Source organism: Tursiops truncatus, chromosome 12 (genome assembly GCF_011762595.2).
Source record: "Tursiops truncatus isolate mTurTru1 chromosome 12, mTurTru1.mat.Y, whole genome shotgun sequence".
NCBI classification, from domain to species: Eukaryota; Metazoa; Chordata; class Mammalia; order Artiodactyla; family Delphinidae; genus Tursiops; species Tursiops truncatus.
Window position 1 is genome coordinate 42737288 of NC_047045.1, and position 16625 is coordinate 42753912.

The window sequence follows — 16625 nt, forward strand, 5'->3', positions numbered from 1 at the left end:
ATCATACTCCTGTGTCCATGCCCCTTTGCAATGTGAATTTCTTATTCTTCATCAAGAAATAGAATCTATTTTCCCACCTCTTGGATTGGAATGGGGCTATGTCTTGTTTTGACCAATAGAATAGTAGAAGGGACCTTGTATGGTTTGTATGCCTGAATCCTGAGAGGCCTTAAAATATCTGCTTTCACCCTATAAGAAAATTTGGATAGGATAATTGAGGTGCCTTGGGTGGCTGTCTTGGATAACCACTAGACACATGAGTGAAGGCATTTTGGACCATCCATTCCCAGAAAAGCTCTCAATCCCAGAAACTGCATGAGTGACCCCAGGTGAGATTAGCAGAAAGACTGTTCAGTGGAGTGCAGCCCAAACTGCAGATTTGTGAGCCAATAAATGTTATTTTAAGCCTCAGTTTTATTCCTTTCAAATGCCACAGTAGGTAACTAGAGACTTTAATTTCCCATTTTAAAGTTAAACAATTACTTCCATCTCTCAACTGGAATTTCTCATTCTTCAAGAATATTTTACTTTCTTTTCTATAATTTCTGTTTGAATCTGTATTTCAGTCATCATTCTGGCAGCACAAATGTCTATGAAGATATAGAAAAAGACAAAAACTCAATAATACCTCAAATAAAAATTGACAAATTATTGGGTGATCTGTGAACATTTTTTATACTAATTAAATAGGGAACAGAGCTATACTTAGAACCATTAATGGTTCACCTGTGCTTCACCACAGATGTCCTGGTCATCTGAAACTGAAAGATGGCCAGCCCTACTGTCAGCCATTACACCCTCCCAGTCCCACTATCTAGAAACCTGGTATCGGTACCAAATAAATCATGTTATTCTGCCCAGAAGTTTGTCAGTTTTATTTGTAATATAAATTCAGGTTGATTACAAAAGACAAATGCAAACCTCTGCTGCTTTAGGAAATAAACCAGAATAAAATATAATAATCAGCACTTCCAAATCAGGAGCTATTATTTTCATGTGGCCAAATCTATTTAATTATGTTTCTCTATTATGTGTGAGAGATGTTCTGAAGTCTAAGAGTTTAAGCATTTTCACATACAGCTTTCCTTCTGTACTATGTCCCTTACTTGGTGTGTGACATATTTTCTTTCAGAATTTAGGAAAAATAATAACTAAAAACTTTATGAAGTCAAGAAGAAAATTAAGACCAACACATAAATGAGTAGATTGGAATTTTCCATGAAGTAGTTCATGAAATAAAGACAATCAAAAAGACTGCTCTCTGGCATATCTAAAACAAACAAACAAAAACCTAGGAAATAATAAGCAAAGTTAATAATGATAAATTGTTTGGCAACAGCTACAGAAAAGATGGCCTAATAATTCAACCAGAGGACATGGCATTTTGAACTTTTGTGTTGGATAAAAAAAGAAAATAAATTGGCTGGAATTAACTCCCCCAAATTGAAAATTTCTCATTTCTCCAATTTTCAGTTAGTAGAATTATCTTGTATAGAGAAATATTATTTAAAATAATAGTGAATACAGTTCTGCTCTTTATGACAATCGATGTTTCTTATTATTTTTCTAGACGTCAATCATGAGAAAGTTCTTTTTGTAATTTATCTGAGAAAGTACCATCCCATATTCTTCTAAATGGAGATGAGATGGTAATGTGTTTTTTTCCAGTCTCACTAAGGAAAACCTTGAGGGGACCACAATATAATTAGAAATATTGATTTTCTGCCACAGATACTTTTCCCAGCAGTGAATGGCACACGATTCTCTCTATTTGTTTAACATAGTAAGAGAGATCAGCAGTAGGATAGAGGCCAGGGCAAGGTACGCTATCATACCTCTTATGATCCATGCATCCTAACATATAAAAGTGTGCATCACATACTTGGCATGACACTTGGTTCTCAGGCCTGTAGGGGTGTGTGTGTGTGTGTGTGTGTGTGTGTGTGTGTGTGTGCGCGCGCGCGCACGCACGCGTGCACACATGCTTGAAATCATTTATAATAGATGTGTCTGTATATCTAAACCAGCACATAAGAACTCAGAAGAATTTTTGTTGTAACTTAAAAATTTGTATAGTATTTTATAATTTGCAAAGTGCATTAACATCAACCATCTCATTTTACATTTTCCTACCTCGAATGTATTTTGAGGAAGTAATTGCCTCACACTTTGGAGAAATGACTGTGAACAAGAAAGGCTAAGTGAGATGTCCAAGGTTATAGGGAAAAGGAGGAGACGGGTGGGACACCTGAATTCCTTTACCCAATGCCATGCTGGCCCCAGAGATGGAAAATATATTTTTATGATACTCAATGGGTGAAACTGAAGAATGATACTCTTCTCTTTACTACTTTTTTTCGAAGTACATTTCTTTGAGAAACATGTCCAGTGTAACCTGGGTAGCATTATATACATATATATAAGGATTAAATTTCATTACTATATAGCATATATTCTATTATTCTGAATACTAATACCCATTAAAAATAAGGTTCTTAAATGCCATTGGCTTATCCAATTTTGAGAGAGTTCTGGTATAGTACACTACACACTTTCCTTCTAAACACACACACATACCACACACACACACACACACACACACACACACACACACACCACATACACCCTATATAGTGTATCAGAAGTTAAGTATTAATTAATCAAGCTCTTTAAGCTTAAATATCCAACCAAATACCTGTCTAATTTAGTGTAAAGTAAAAATATCAGAATTTGTGTTGCTCCTACCCATCACACATATTTTTTTTCATGGAAAAGCATTTGGATTTTGATACTTTAAACGTTTTTGAAAATGTTGATAAATACAAGCTGTACTTGGAGCTGGGTGACAGACATGCTTTCAACATATTGGATTTTTATCCGAGAATGTGACTTTTTCCGAAAACCATTCAATCTCAGGCCTTTTGCTGCAGGTAGGTTCCATGGGAATGCACGAAAAAGAAGCAAGGCCACAGTCCCCATGGGAGACTGTAGTTTCTTTAAAAAACAGCCTGCTGGTACTTCCTGTGAAGTTCATAAAGCCCCTCTCCCTTTGCTTAGTCATCCAGAATGAAGCCTGGTGAGTCAGGCTCTCTTCCTCTCCCTTGCAGCTCCGACACTGCCTTCAGTCAGACTTGTCAGGAATATTAAGGATGGCTTTACTGGCCGTGACCTCTCTTCCAAACTGCAAAGGAAAATTCCTTTAATTCTGTGGAAAAGCTTCTCTCCCGAGTCAAATACAACATAAAAATATGCTGCTGCTCCTGGCTCTGCCATCTGCTTCACGGCAGAGTGCTGGGGTGTCCGAGAGCACTATCTGTTGTTCCTGTGCCCGGGGAATGAAGGCATTTCTAATGTCATCAGTGGTGTCCTGGCTGATGGCACAAGAACGACCTGGTGCTGGAGGTGATGTCTCTTATTATCTTGTTACCGAATTAAGGCATATGGACCCTGCTTAGGCCCAAGCCTGACTGAGGCTCTCTGCCTTGGAAGGGGAAGGTTCTTTTTCTGTTCAGGTTCAAGTAGGTGAATAACAAAACCGAAGGTGAGATGGACACAGCACAAGCTTTATTCAGTGGCCAAAGAATGGAGAAGCAGTTCACAGATCAACTTCTCACCCACCTGGCGAGAGGGATTTAATTTTAGAGTAAAGACAAAGGGAGGAGAAGTGAGGCTAATGATGGGGAGGCATATGCATTAGTCTGCCGGGGAAGGGGCAGGGCTATTTTGAGGGAGTGGGATACCACCCCATTTTTATCCTTTTTTGGTCCTTAATGTCTGGTCATGGCTACTGGTAGGCGTGTCATTTAATATGCTGATATAGTAAAATCAATGTATAATGAGATTCAGGGTCTGTTGGAGGTCAGATTCATTGCCATCTTGGTCCCAGCTGGTTCCTTCTGTTTCTTTGTGTGTGTGTGTGTGTGTAGCTTCTTTTCTTATCTCTGGACCCTTTAACTTAAAGATTTATGTTCACTCCTGCTAAAGGTGGGGAGTTGGCAGGTTTTGAGCAAGGACACCCCTGCTAAAGATGGGGGTTGATGGGTTTTGAGTAGCTTTGGCAACGATCTCTCTCAAATAGAACACACCGTTTCCCTCGACTCTTAACAAACTGCCCCAGTGTAGCATTATACTTCACCTCTGCCACCACCTCTGCCAAAGCTCTTCCACTGAATGGTAGTGTCCAATGGGCAGAATGAGGACACAGTCATCAGATAAGCCTCCTTTGGCCAGGGAAAGGTAGCAATGCATGCCAGTGTTGACCACCAGATGCTTTCTACTTCAGGGCTGGCAAGGCAAAACCAGCAAGGGCCTGGAGTCCGGGGAGGTCTGCAAGGCTGCTTTGGGTGAGGAGAAGGCTTGTTATCACTGCCAGTGGGTGCTTCCTTCCTGCATCTGTGCAGAGATGATAGAAAATGTACATACAGCTTTTAAACAAATCATTGGTCATATAAGTAAGAATGATTTCATCTTCTGTGTGTGGGTTGGATATAAAACACCTGTTTAATTTTAACCATCATTATTGTGAGCCAGCCTTGTGGAAGTGGGAGAGAGCCATCTGCTCCAGAAAGGTGATTATGAGTAACATAATGAAGCTTCATTTGGCCAGCACTGATTGGGGCAGAATTGCATGGTGATCATGACAGCTTGGAGATTGGGAAAATTGGGTTTGAATAGGAACTCTCCCACTTACTACCATTGTAAACTCAGACAATTGTTTAACCTCTTTTAGTCTTTGTCCCTTTATCTACAAAGTGAAGATAGATAATCATATCTACTTCATAGAGTTCTTGTGAGGATTAAATAAGAAAATGCATGTATAGCGCCATGCCTGGCACATAATAAGCATTCAACAAATGGCTGCTATTACAAGAAATTTGGCAACAATTTCATAAGCAAGATTTATTACTTATTCAAGAGCTCATAGATATTTTTAAAACATTTTTGAAACCTTTGTCCTTTGCTATAAAGCTTAATATAAACACTAATAATGTGAATATTCCTGTCTGTTACAATGTCACTCTTAGAGTTATTATGGGAATTTCCAATCCTACATTTCTTCCTTCTTTCCTAGTCCAAGCTTCTGCATATTTTGCCAAATTCCACCAAATCATGACTACTTCACTTTGAGAAAGGATCCATTTGCTACTCCTACTCAGTGTCTCAAAGTACTGATCTCTACGAACTTGATTTTCCACACCCCCTTTGCCATTTGTTTTCTGAAAAGATATGGCTAATGGGAGACAAAAATGGGAAATTGGAGGACTAAGGGAGAGAAGCTAGGTTACTTCTTTGCCATCTCCCTTGGCTTTGGGCTGCATTTCTAGCATAATCTGAGTCTCCATTATTTCATCTCTTTCTGGCAGACCTCTCACAGTTTCCACTGGGCAGGTCTCTGAGTGACTGCTCCTCTGTGGGTTCAGCTTCTGTCTGGATGCTCTGTATTCAGGCCTTTGGTAGCATCACCTCCTTTATCTCTTCAGCTCTAGAAGAACTTTCGGCTGATACTAACCTCTGTGTGCTGACACTGAACTCTGAGTATCCTCACCATTCCCTCAGTGTCTTTAGCTCCTCCTATTCCTTTGTAACTAGTGGTCTCTATTAATAACCTCTATTGGACTACTTGGTCTGGGTTCTTCTGCTGATTAGACCTGACTGATTCAATCACGGTGATTCCACAGCTGTTTTCTAAGCAACTGACCTAGTGTAGAAATTTGATTTTTAGTGAGTTTTGCCTTTGAGAGGACATTTACAAAAATAAGTATTGAAATATGATTCATTTCTTTATTCAAGAAAGCTAAAAAATTCCTGCTCCAGACTTTGATCACTAACTGATTTTTTTTTTTTTTTTTTTGCGGTACGCGGGCCTCTCACTGTTGTGGCCTCTCCCATTGCGGAGCACAGGCTCCGGACGCGCAGGTCCAGCGGCCATGGCTCACGGGCCCAGCCGCTCCGCGGCATGTGGGATCTTCCTGGACCGGGGCACGAACCCATGTCCCTTGCATCGGCAGGTGGACTCTCAACCACTGCGCCACCAGGGAAGCCCACTAACTGATTTTGTTAGCAAATAGCTATATAGTAGAAATTCTGTGCCTGAGACTTACAGGTAAGAAAATACAATGAAGTCCAACACATAACCACATGCCCAGAGGACGGAAAAAAGACTCTTTATTTTCTTCATTCTTACTGTTAGTATCATAGTTCCTGATATTTAGGAGTTTGAAGTAGAAATAGTTCAATTAGTTTCAAGTTTATCCGAAATAAAAGAGCTTGGAATTATAAACTAAACCTCAAACTTTATGTATTACGATAGTTTATTTTTCCTCTGTCCTTCATTCATATAGTTCCTCCAAATCAAATAAACAAAAGAAAGAATAAACAAAAGAATGTTCGTTCTAATCAAATATTTTTCAAAAAGATAACTAATAGTAGCAAATAAATTTTCTGCTTAGTTGTAGGGAATCTCATAAAATAATCCTGATATTTCAAACTTGCTGCTTAAGTCAATGCAGAAGAATCAAACTTACGACTTCCTTCAACTTTGTAGATCATCTGTAATTTGAGGGAAAAATAGCTGCCAAAGGAAAAAAGTGGATTAAATTCTGAAGTTTAGGAAAATCATATTAACTAAACATCTCAAATAAAACATAACCAGATTCTCTCAGGCAATTAGAGGGCCACATGCATAACTTTCATCTTTGTGCAGATGGGCTGCATTCAATAGGAAAGAGAGCATCGGACATTCAATGTGTCCTGAGCCATATGTCTTTGTTTAATTGCTTGAATTGGTTCTTTCTGTTTCCCGTGCTCATTGGAAAAATATCATCAATCCATCAGAGTTATGGAACTTATCTAAAGTTGTGGAATATCTGCTCTGAAGGATTTATGTGACTGCTATGTTAATATAAATAAATAAATTTATTAAATTGACCATTTCAGGCAAATGTGCACTAAGGTAAGCTAAGAATTATCTTAGTTGGTGTAGCTGGTGCTTAACAAATGTTATTGACCTTAAAAAATGTCACAGTTTGCCAACAATAATGAAACTTTAATTTTTTAAAAAAATGTTATTCAGGAAAGAAACCTACAGTTTTGAGAACGTTTCTCAAAACTGTCTATCAAAGTAACATATTCATACAAATGAGTCAATTAGGGAAAAAATGTGGTGTTTTAATTACACAGAAAGAGTTTGTAAAAGAGGAAACTGGATCCAGGACTTAGCTTTGGATTCCATCCTTATAAAAATGTAATATAGTAATGGAAACATATGTTCAAAGATTAATGCAATTCTAAAGGAAACTAGGAGACATCATATGGGGAAAAGTAAATGAATGTAACGCTTATTTATTAATTAACTTATTTAATGGACTATTTTTAAATTCAGTTTTAGATTTACAGAAGATTGAGCAGAACATACAGAGAATTCCCAGATACCCCTTCCTCCCTGAACATAGTTTCCCTTATTATTAACATTTTGCATTGGTGTGGAACATTTGTTATCACTGCTGAGCCTTTATTCACTCATTATTAACAACCAGAGTTTATAGTTTACATCAGGGTTCACGCCTTGTGTTGTATTGATATATTCTATGGGTTTTGGCAAATGTATAATGACACTATTCACTGTCATAGTATATTTCAGAATAGTTTCACTGCCCTGAAAAACCCTCTGCGCTCCACTTAGTCATCCCATCTTCCCTTCTCCAAACCCCTGGCAACCACTGCTCTTTATGCTGTCTCCATAGTTTCACCTTTTCCAGAATGTCACAGAGGTGGAATCATACAGTATGTAGACTTTTCAAATTGAATTCTTTCACTTAACAATATGCATTTAAGGTTCCTCCACATCTTCTCATGGCTTGATAGCTCATTTACTTTTATTGCTAAATAATATCCTATCATACAGATGTGCCATGATTTACTTATCCATTCATCTATTGAAGGACATTTGGTTGCTTCTAAGTCCCGGCAATTATGAACAAAGCTGCTGTAAACATTCATGTGCAGATTTTTTGTCTGGACATGAGTTTATAACTTATTTGGATATTTCCAGGAATTTTAACATTTATGACAGTTTTATGAAAACTTTATGCTTTAACCTTATGCTTTAATTGACTTAAAATATTAACTAAATTGACAACTTTCTATAAAATGTATATATATATGTATTAGCAAATTTACCTAAAAAACAGTTGGAAGATCTGGATTGTGCTATAATTACTAAAAAATTGCATCAGTAGCCAAAGATATTCCCTCTAAGAAAATTCCAAGCACAGATTCTCTCTATCGATATGTTCAAACTAGTGTTCATGGAACAAATCATTTCAAGCTTAATCATACTCTTCCAGGGCACTAAAAATTTATTTATGAAGCTAGTGTAATTTCAATACCAAAATGCAACAAAGATAGTAAGGTAACAAAGACATAAGCAAATTTTATTTATGAGGCAAGGATGCAAAAATCATAAATAATATACTTACAAAAAGAATTTAGAACATTTATAAGGCATAATGGTATAATCCACCATGACAAAGTTGAGTTTATTTCAGGAAGATAAGTTTGTATTAATATTAAAAAGTATATTAATATAATTTGCCATAATACAAGATTAAAGGAGACCATAAAATTACCTCAAGAGTTGCAGAAAAAGCACTCAATAAAGTATAATATTCATTGATGTTGATGTTCTTGGCAACTTAGAAACAGAAGGCAACTTTCTTAATCTGACTTAAAATCAACAGTTAACTTTATATACAGTGAGAACAAACTGAAGCCTTGATCTCTGAGTTTGGGAAAAGACCAAGATTCTAAGGACTACCTTTTTTGTTCAATATTTTACCAGTGTTTCTAGACAGTGTGGTATGACAAGAAAAAGAAATGTGTTTAAGGATAGAAAAGAACAAAAATGTGAAAACTTATTTGCAAATCATATAATTGTACAAGGAATAACCCAAAGTGCCTACAAATAAATTACTCGAATTAATAAAAGAGGAAGGCAAAGTTGCTAAATGAAAGTCTGTATAGTAAAATAATTACATCCCTATAGAAGAGTAATAAATGGTAAGAATACAGACAAAAAAGTTAAAGATACCATTTATAATAGCACCAAGCATACAAATTATATAAAAACATATCTAACAGAACATGTTCAAGAACTCTATGAGGAGATTTAAAAAATAATTGAAAGATATTAAACAATACCTAAATAAATGAAAAGATAAATTATATTAATTTATTTTATCTCCAAATGATTTATAGATTTAGTGCAATCCTAGTCAAAATCATAACATGTTTTTTCCATAACAATTGACAAGTTGATAAAAAATGCATATGTAAATTCAAGAGACTGCATATAAATACAGTCTTGCAAAGAATTGCTCTACTGTATATTAAGACTTATTGCCTAGATACACATGTATAGAAATATGGAAACACTGTGTTATGCACCAGGACCTAACTTAGTGTTGTAGGTCAATTACACTTCAGCAAACAAACAAACAAGCAAACAAACTCATAGAAAAAGAAATAAGATTCGTAATTACCAGAGTTGTGGGGGGTAGGAAGAGGGGAAATTAGATTAAAAAAAAGACATTATAAAGCTATATTAATTAAGATAATGTGGCATGGATATAGATATAGACCGGCTAATGAAATAAAATGGAGAGCCCAAGAGCAGATGCACACACATATAGACATATATATGACAGGGATGACATGGAGGGTTAGTGGAGGATGGACAATCTTTTTCATAAATTCTATTCAGGCCACCTGTATTCATATGAACAACAAATAAAAATCCTACTTTATATCATACATAAAATGAACCCTGGGTTGATTAAAGACCTGAAATTGAAAGGCAAAATTATCAACACAGGAAAATATCTTCATGATATCAGGGTAGGGTATAATCTATATCTATTGACTTCATGTTGGTGTATAAAAAAAGGAAATAATATAATAGTAGACAACCAACAATATTTATTGAATTGAATAGGCCATTCTTTTATGTTTTAAGATGTAGCCACTATGTTGTATACGTTAGCCTTCTTTCCTTAATAAAATACAAAACACTTCAAATGTGAAACAGTATGGCAGTGATATTTTTGTAGCATGGTGCCATGAGAAATACAAAATTTGCAAAAATGTCTCTTTATATGCATTGTGGTAAACTTATAGTATTCAAATACCTAATAGACTTTTCTTTTTTTTAATTGAGGTACAGTTGATTTACAATATTATATAAATTTCAGGTGTAAAACATAGTGATTCACAATTTTTAAAGGTTATATTCCAATTATAGTTATTATAAAATATTGGCTATATTCCCTGTGCTGTACAATGCATCCTTGTAGCTTATTTATTTTATACATAGTAGTTTGTACCTCTTAATCCCCTACACCTATTTTGCCCCTCCCCACTTCCCTCTCCCCACTGGTAACCACAAGTTTGTTCTCTATATCTGTGAGTCTGCTTCTTTTTTGTTATATTCACTAGTTTGTTGTATGTTTTAGATTCCATGTATAAGTGATATACATTATTTGTCTTTCTCTGTCTACCTTATTGCACTAAGCATAAACAAATATATAACAGGCTTTAAACATTCTTTGCCATTTACTTAATATAACTGTTTCTATTTTGTTATTCAAATAATATCACAAGTTGATATTGCCTTATTGCACTAAGCATAAACAAATATCTAACAGGCTTTAAACATTCTTTGCCATTTACTTAATATAACTGTTTCTATTTTGTTATTAAAATAATATCACAAGTTGACATTTTATTTCTAAAATGTAAAAATAAAAATATATGAGAAGAAAGGGAAATAATAAAAATGCCAAATGAGATGAGTTTGTGGACCTTGGAGGATTGTTTTTCTAAGGAGTAAAACATCAAACATGACTTACTTGTTTTATTTTTATTATTTTTAAAATAAATTTATTTATTTTGGCTGTGTTGGGTCTTCATTGCTGTGTACAGGCTTCCTCTAGTTGCGGTGAGTGGGGGCTACTCTTCGTTGTGGTGCACAGGCTTCTCACTGCAGTGGCTTCTCTTGTTGTGGAGCATGGGTTCTAGGCATGCAGGATTCAGTAGTTGTGACACTGGCTTGGTAGTTGTGGTGCACGGGCTTAGTTGCTCCACAGCATGTGGGATCCTCCCAGACGAGGACTCAAACCAGTATCCCTTGCATTGGCAGACAGATTCTTAACTACTGCACCACCAGGGAAGTCCCTGATTTACTTGTTTTAAAGACTACCTTCACTTCTAAAAAGCTACTAAAGCTCAAGTTATTTCTTCAAGTATAATGCTTTTTCTACATAAAATATTGGGTTCTATAGCAAAAATTTTAGAGAGAATTAGTTTTATATGTTCAGCTTAATATTGCAAAAGTTGCATTCCTAAGAAATTTTGTTATTAAAAGTAATTGTTTAACAGGGAAAAAGGAGTTAAGGACTAGAAAGTTTCAATCTTGCAATAACAAAGTGAATTTTTCTATAGGAATTTCAACAATAATAGTGCTTTTTGAGATGTTATGGACTGAACATTTATGTTTCCCCCAAATTCATATGTTGAAGCCCGAACCCCCAATGTAACTGTATTTGGAGATAAGACCTCTGAGGAGGTGATAAAGAATAATGAAGTCATATGGGTGGGCCCGTAACCCAGTAGGGATGGTGTCCTTACAAAGAAGAGTAAGAGACAATAGAGTTCATTCCGCCATGTGAGGACACAATGAAGAGATAACCCTCTGCAAGCCAGGAAGAGAGCTCTCACCAGAAACTGAATCAGCTGCCACCTTGATCTTGGACTTTCCAGACTCCAGAACTGTGAGAAAATTAATTTCTGTTGTTTAAGCCACCCTGTCTATGGTATTTTGTTATGACAGCCTGAGCTGAAAGAGCTAAATATGCATTGCTGTAAAACCTAAACATCTCTGGTTAAATGTGCCATTTGTGATGCCCTGTATTTGCTCCATAGTAGTGGCCATTTCTATCACCATCAGCAATATAATTAGCATAGTTTCTTATGAACAATATTTATTTCATCCTCATTTTATCATTATTTTATCAGATTTTGCCATTTAACTAACCACCCCAAAACTTAGTGAGTTAAAAATATATACATTTATTTAGCTCATAATCTTCTAGTTCTGGTTTTAGCTGGGATCCTTATGAGTTGGCAGTCACCTGAATGTCAGCTAGGCATATCTGTCTCTGGAGGTGAGTCTGTAGCTAACACTAGCCTATAAGTTTCTCATATTGCTTTGCATTCTTTTATCCCTAGCATTAAACACAGTGTTGGGCAAATTGTGGGAACTTAATAAATACTTGTTGGACAGATGGTACTGAGACAGTGACACTGGACTAGGAATTGACAAGAAAGGTGGAAGTCCTTCAGAGAGCTGACCAGAGTCACTCTTAAGGTGTTGGGACCTCTGGGGAGCAAATGGGAATTACATAGAAGGTCTTTGCTAGGAGTTAATCCTTTAAGAACAACCACCCTGGAGCTGCTGGCACCCAGAGCTACCCTGATGGAAGATTCTGTTGGCAAGAATTGCCTTAATAAAGACAGGAACTTATTGTTGAAAATCTCCAGTTCATCCCTTGTTGTAGAACATTTACGTACCTCCTCACTAAGGAGACAGTCACAGTTTGATCCTTATAGCAACATACATGAATTTCTCACACAATCTAGTCTTTGTTCTGAATAGAGTTATCCTGTAGCTAGGAAAAATAAAAAAAAAAACCCACTATGAGTGAAAATTGTTATGAAACACTATCAGGACAGTATTTGGGTGATATGTGAAATATCCACAAGGATCATAACCAAAGTTTGCAAATTATTTTCTTATATATTATTATAGTGGGTGCTTTAAACATCCTTTGTGAGGTGGGTGGGCCAGTGTTATTGTATTATGATTTCACAGGTATGTAAACAGGCTCAGAGGCTCACAGGACCTGCTCTAGCTTAAGACCAATAATTAGTGAAACCAAGATTCAAATAAAATAGGATTCCAATCCAAATTATTGGGTTAGCCAAAAAGTTTGTTTTGGTTTTTCCATAACATCTTATGGAAAAACCTGACTGAACATTTTGGCCAACCCAATACTTTCCTCAAGGCAATGTTGCATCTCCAAAAGCAAAACTACAGTTTGAAAACTAAAGGATGTTTTTTGAAGTTTTGTTCCAAAGTCTGAGACGCGCGGTTGTGGCCAGTGGGGAGGAACTATTTGTGTGAAGATACTTGTGAAACTCAATAGCCTATTTGCTAATTTTCTTTTGAAAGAGAGCTTTGAGGGCAGATACTTGAGACATGCTTGCAGAAATATCCTTCAGAATTTCTCTTTTACATTCAGCTTAACACCTACTTACAACAGGGTTTATGCTGAACTTATGTTAGTAATATGATGAAATTTTATTTTTATTTTATTTTATTTATTTATTTTTGGCTGCTTTTGGGTCTTCGTTGTTGCACGTGGACTTTCTCCAGTTGCGGCGAGTGGGGGCTACTCTTCGTTGCAGTGCGCGGGCTTCTCATTATTACGGTGGCTTCTCTTGTTGCGGAGCACGGGCTCTACGCGCGCGGGCTTCAGCAGCTGTGGCTCGCGGGCTCTAGAGCGCAGGCTCAGAAGTTTTGGCGCACAGGCTTAGCTGCTCCGTGGCATGTGGGATCTTCCCCTACCAGGGCTTGAACCCCTATCCCCTGCATTGGCAGGTGGATTCTTAACCACTGCACCACCAGGGAAGCCCCTGGCCTGTATTTTTTATACCTAGAACATTACGTTTAAACTAAATTAAGGAGAGTCCTCGGTCTTTGGAGAGACACTTTATAACAGGGATTTATAACATAATCATCCATGTAAATTATACATTTAAAATCTATTTCTTAGGACTTGGAATTTCACTAGCTTTTCCAGTAGTTTACAGTTACTATACCTTCACTTTAAAGACATTGCTGGTCATGTTTATGATTCATTTGAAGGCTGACTCCGGTTAGGAATGAAAACCCCAAACAGTGTATTTATTATTCTATAGAAAAATGCCATCTGCTTAGAGTGATTCCCTGTAAGATGTGGATTCAGAACTCCTTTTTTTTGGAACAACCCGCTTTAGCTCTGGATTGGCTGTGGCCTGTCCGGTGGCCTGCGGACAGGACGAATTTTCAGGTTGCTCGTCCGCTAAACTTGCACAGACCTTCTGTCGCCGCTGCCAACCGCACGTGCGCTGCTGGTTCAGGGCTGTTCCGGTGTGGCACTGTCCGGCCTGGGGGAAAGGATGATAAAGAAGAGTAGATGCCTGAGGACTTGGCTCTACTTGTAAAAACCTGAACCACAGAGGAGCCAATGAATGGCAACATCCTTAAGTGGGGCGTGAGGGATGTGGCTGAAGAAAACTGCACCACGCTGCCCCTGATACGTTGGTATGCATTTAGAGATCCACTCCGAAACCTGGGGGCTTCTGAAGGTTTTCTCTATGAAGCATCTGTAAATACAGTCTCTTAACGTTTTTTTAAAAAACTGCATTGTGGTGAGAATCTGGCAATATATTCATCCGCTTGCATCTCGACATACTGAGGTTCACCCACAAATTGACGCCCATGAAAAATCCCGTGGGAAAGAAGAGAGGAAACACCCTTAAAGCAGTAGCCTCCAATGTTGAGAGGAAAACAGAAAAAAAGAGAAAAAAGTAGTAGAGAAAGACAAAAAGTCATCTGAAAGCAAAGGAGAACAGAGAGAGAAAGATTGCAAAGAAATGGGGACATGTGAGGGGTAAAAGAAGGAAAATACTTTGAGGGAAACAACTTATATATCATCGGAAAGTCAGTTTACCCTTTTTGAAAACTACCTACCCAAGAACTTTTCTATTTTTGAAATCACCTCTATTTATTCTTCACAGTCACTTCTTCTTACTCATGCCTTGTTTGATGGTACCACATACACACCAGTTTAGGCAGATACCATAGAAAAAAAGAAAGATATGAGGAAAAGGGGAAGGGAACAAATACTGTGTGTTGGACACTGTGCAGAATGTCATAACTATAAATGTATTAGATGTGTTTACATATGAGGAAGAAGAAATTTAAACAAAAGATTGAAAAGATTCTAACTAGTTAGATTGATAAGGAATGAATCATACAGCTCATGGAAATTTATAGGACCTTACTGTTCTTTTATTTTTGCTGTAATCCCAACACTTTATTGGCATCTTTGAGAAGAATGGCATGTACTTAGAACCAATTTGATTTATAGGTGGAGGGTTACTACTAATATGTACACAATTTGTATTTTAATAGAAAGTCTGTCAATAGTAAAATACCCTAATAAAATAGTCTCTCTCAAATACGCCAAGGTTGAGCACCATACATTGTCCTATGTTTTGCCTAATCTGTTTTACCTGCTCCACTAGGGACCATCCTATTTCCATTTCCTTCCTTTCTTCCTTCCCTCCCACCTCCCTCTTTCCTCCCCTTCTTCCTTTCTCCTCCTTTCCCTCTGTCTCTTTTTCTTTTGGGATAATCCTAGTCATCTCTCTTTTTGGTTGACTCATATTTTTTTTCTTTACACCATCACTGAAATGCTGTAGAAGGAGAGTGTCATGAAAAGATTAGCACATGAAATACAATCCCCTGACTTACTGTATTCACACAATGCCTGTTTTGAGGAATTGTACAGAAGGTTTGGTCAATGTCACAATGCTCAGAATGTTCCTATTTTCAGATAATAAATGTTATCTCCAAGGGTGTGATTTAGATATCTAACCTGTGAGAGCAGGTTCCTCATTACCTCTTGATCACTGTGGTTACACTGTGCTGTGTTTTATTTCCAGATCCGGGCATCTTTCCTCAGGCCACCACAGAACATGGAAATTGCAAGTAGTATACACACAGCTCTTCCATTGTTTCTAGCAAGCAGTTTGGCCTAGAATGAGAATTTTAAATCACAGATAATGCCATAGCTTTACAAACCCAGTTGTTAAATCTTCCTCTCTAAGACTGTTATATGCTGGGGCTTGTAGAGGAGATACTGATTGGCTTCAATGTGGGGTCGGTTTAGGTGTGGAGGTAGTTTGTGTTTAACATTCTTCTGGGAAAAGTCCCACTCACCCATGGGAAAGGAAATCACAAGTTTGGAAGGTCAGCCACCTCTTGACCAGGGGAAGGAGGGAAGGTGGGCTGGGGGATGGCTGAGGCCAAAGGAAGAGGATAACAGTGAGCTAAGTTTCTCTTTCCCTTTCCCAACCCTGGGCTCTTCACAGAAAAGTTACCTTCATACTGTGATGCACAGGGTTTAAAAATTCTGCGACTCACTTTAAAATTCCCCAAAGAATGGTAAGCAATATATTTCTAGTGCCTTTAAGCTTACTATATATGTTTTCATATATATTATTTTATTTGATCCTCATGAGACCTTTATGAATTATCTCCTATCCCCATTTTTGGGAGAGGAACAAAGACTGTGAGAAACTGTGTTGCTCTCAAGTCCACACAGTAAGTCAACAAATTTTCATTGGCACCTACTGTGTGTCAGGCATGATGCTAAGTAAGTAAGAGTAGAGCTAGGGTGGAGAAAAACGTTTTAGAATTCCCAGTCTCCAATCCTGTCCTGTTCCATGGTGCCTTGCTTCCT

The 16625-nt window shown here is 37.3% G+C and overlaps 1 pseudogene; it reads right to left on the reverse strand.

Moving 5' to 3' along the window:
• Window positions 1-2857: 2857 nt before the first annotated feature.
• On the reverse strand, window positions 2858-15835 carry LOC101336758 (CWF19-like protein 1; annotated as a pseudogene).
• Window positions 15836-16625: the final 790 nt, after the last annotated feature.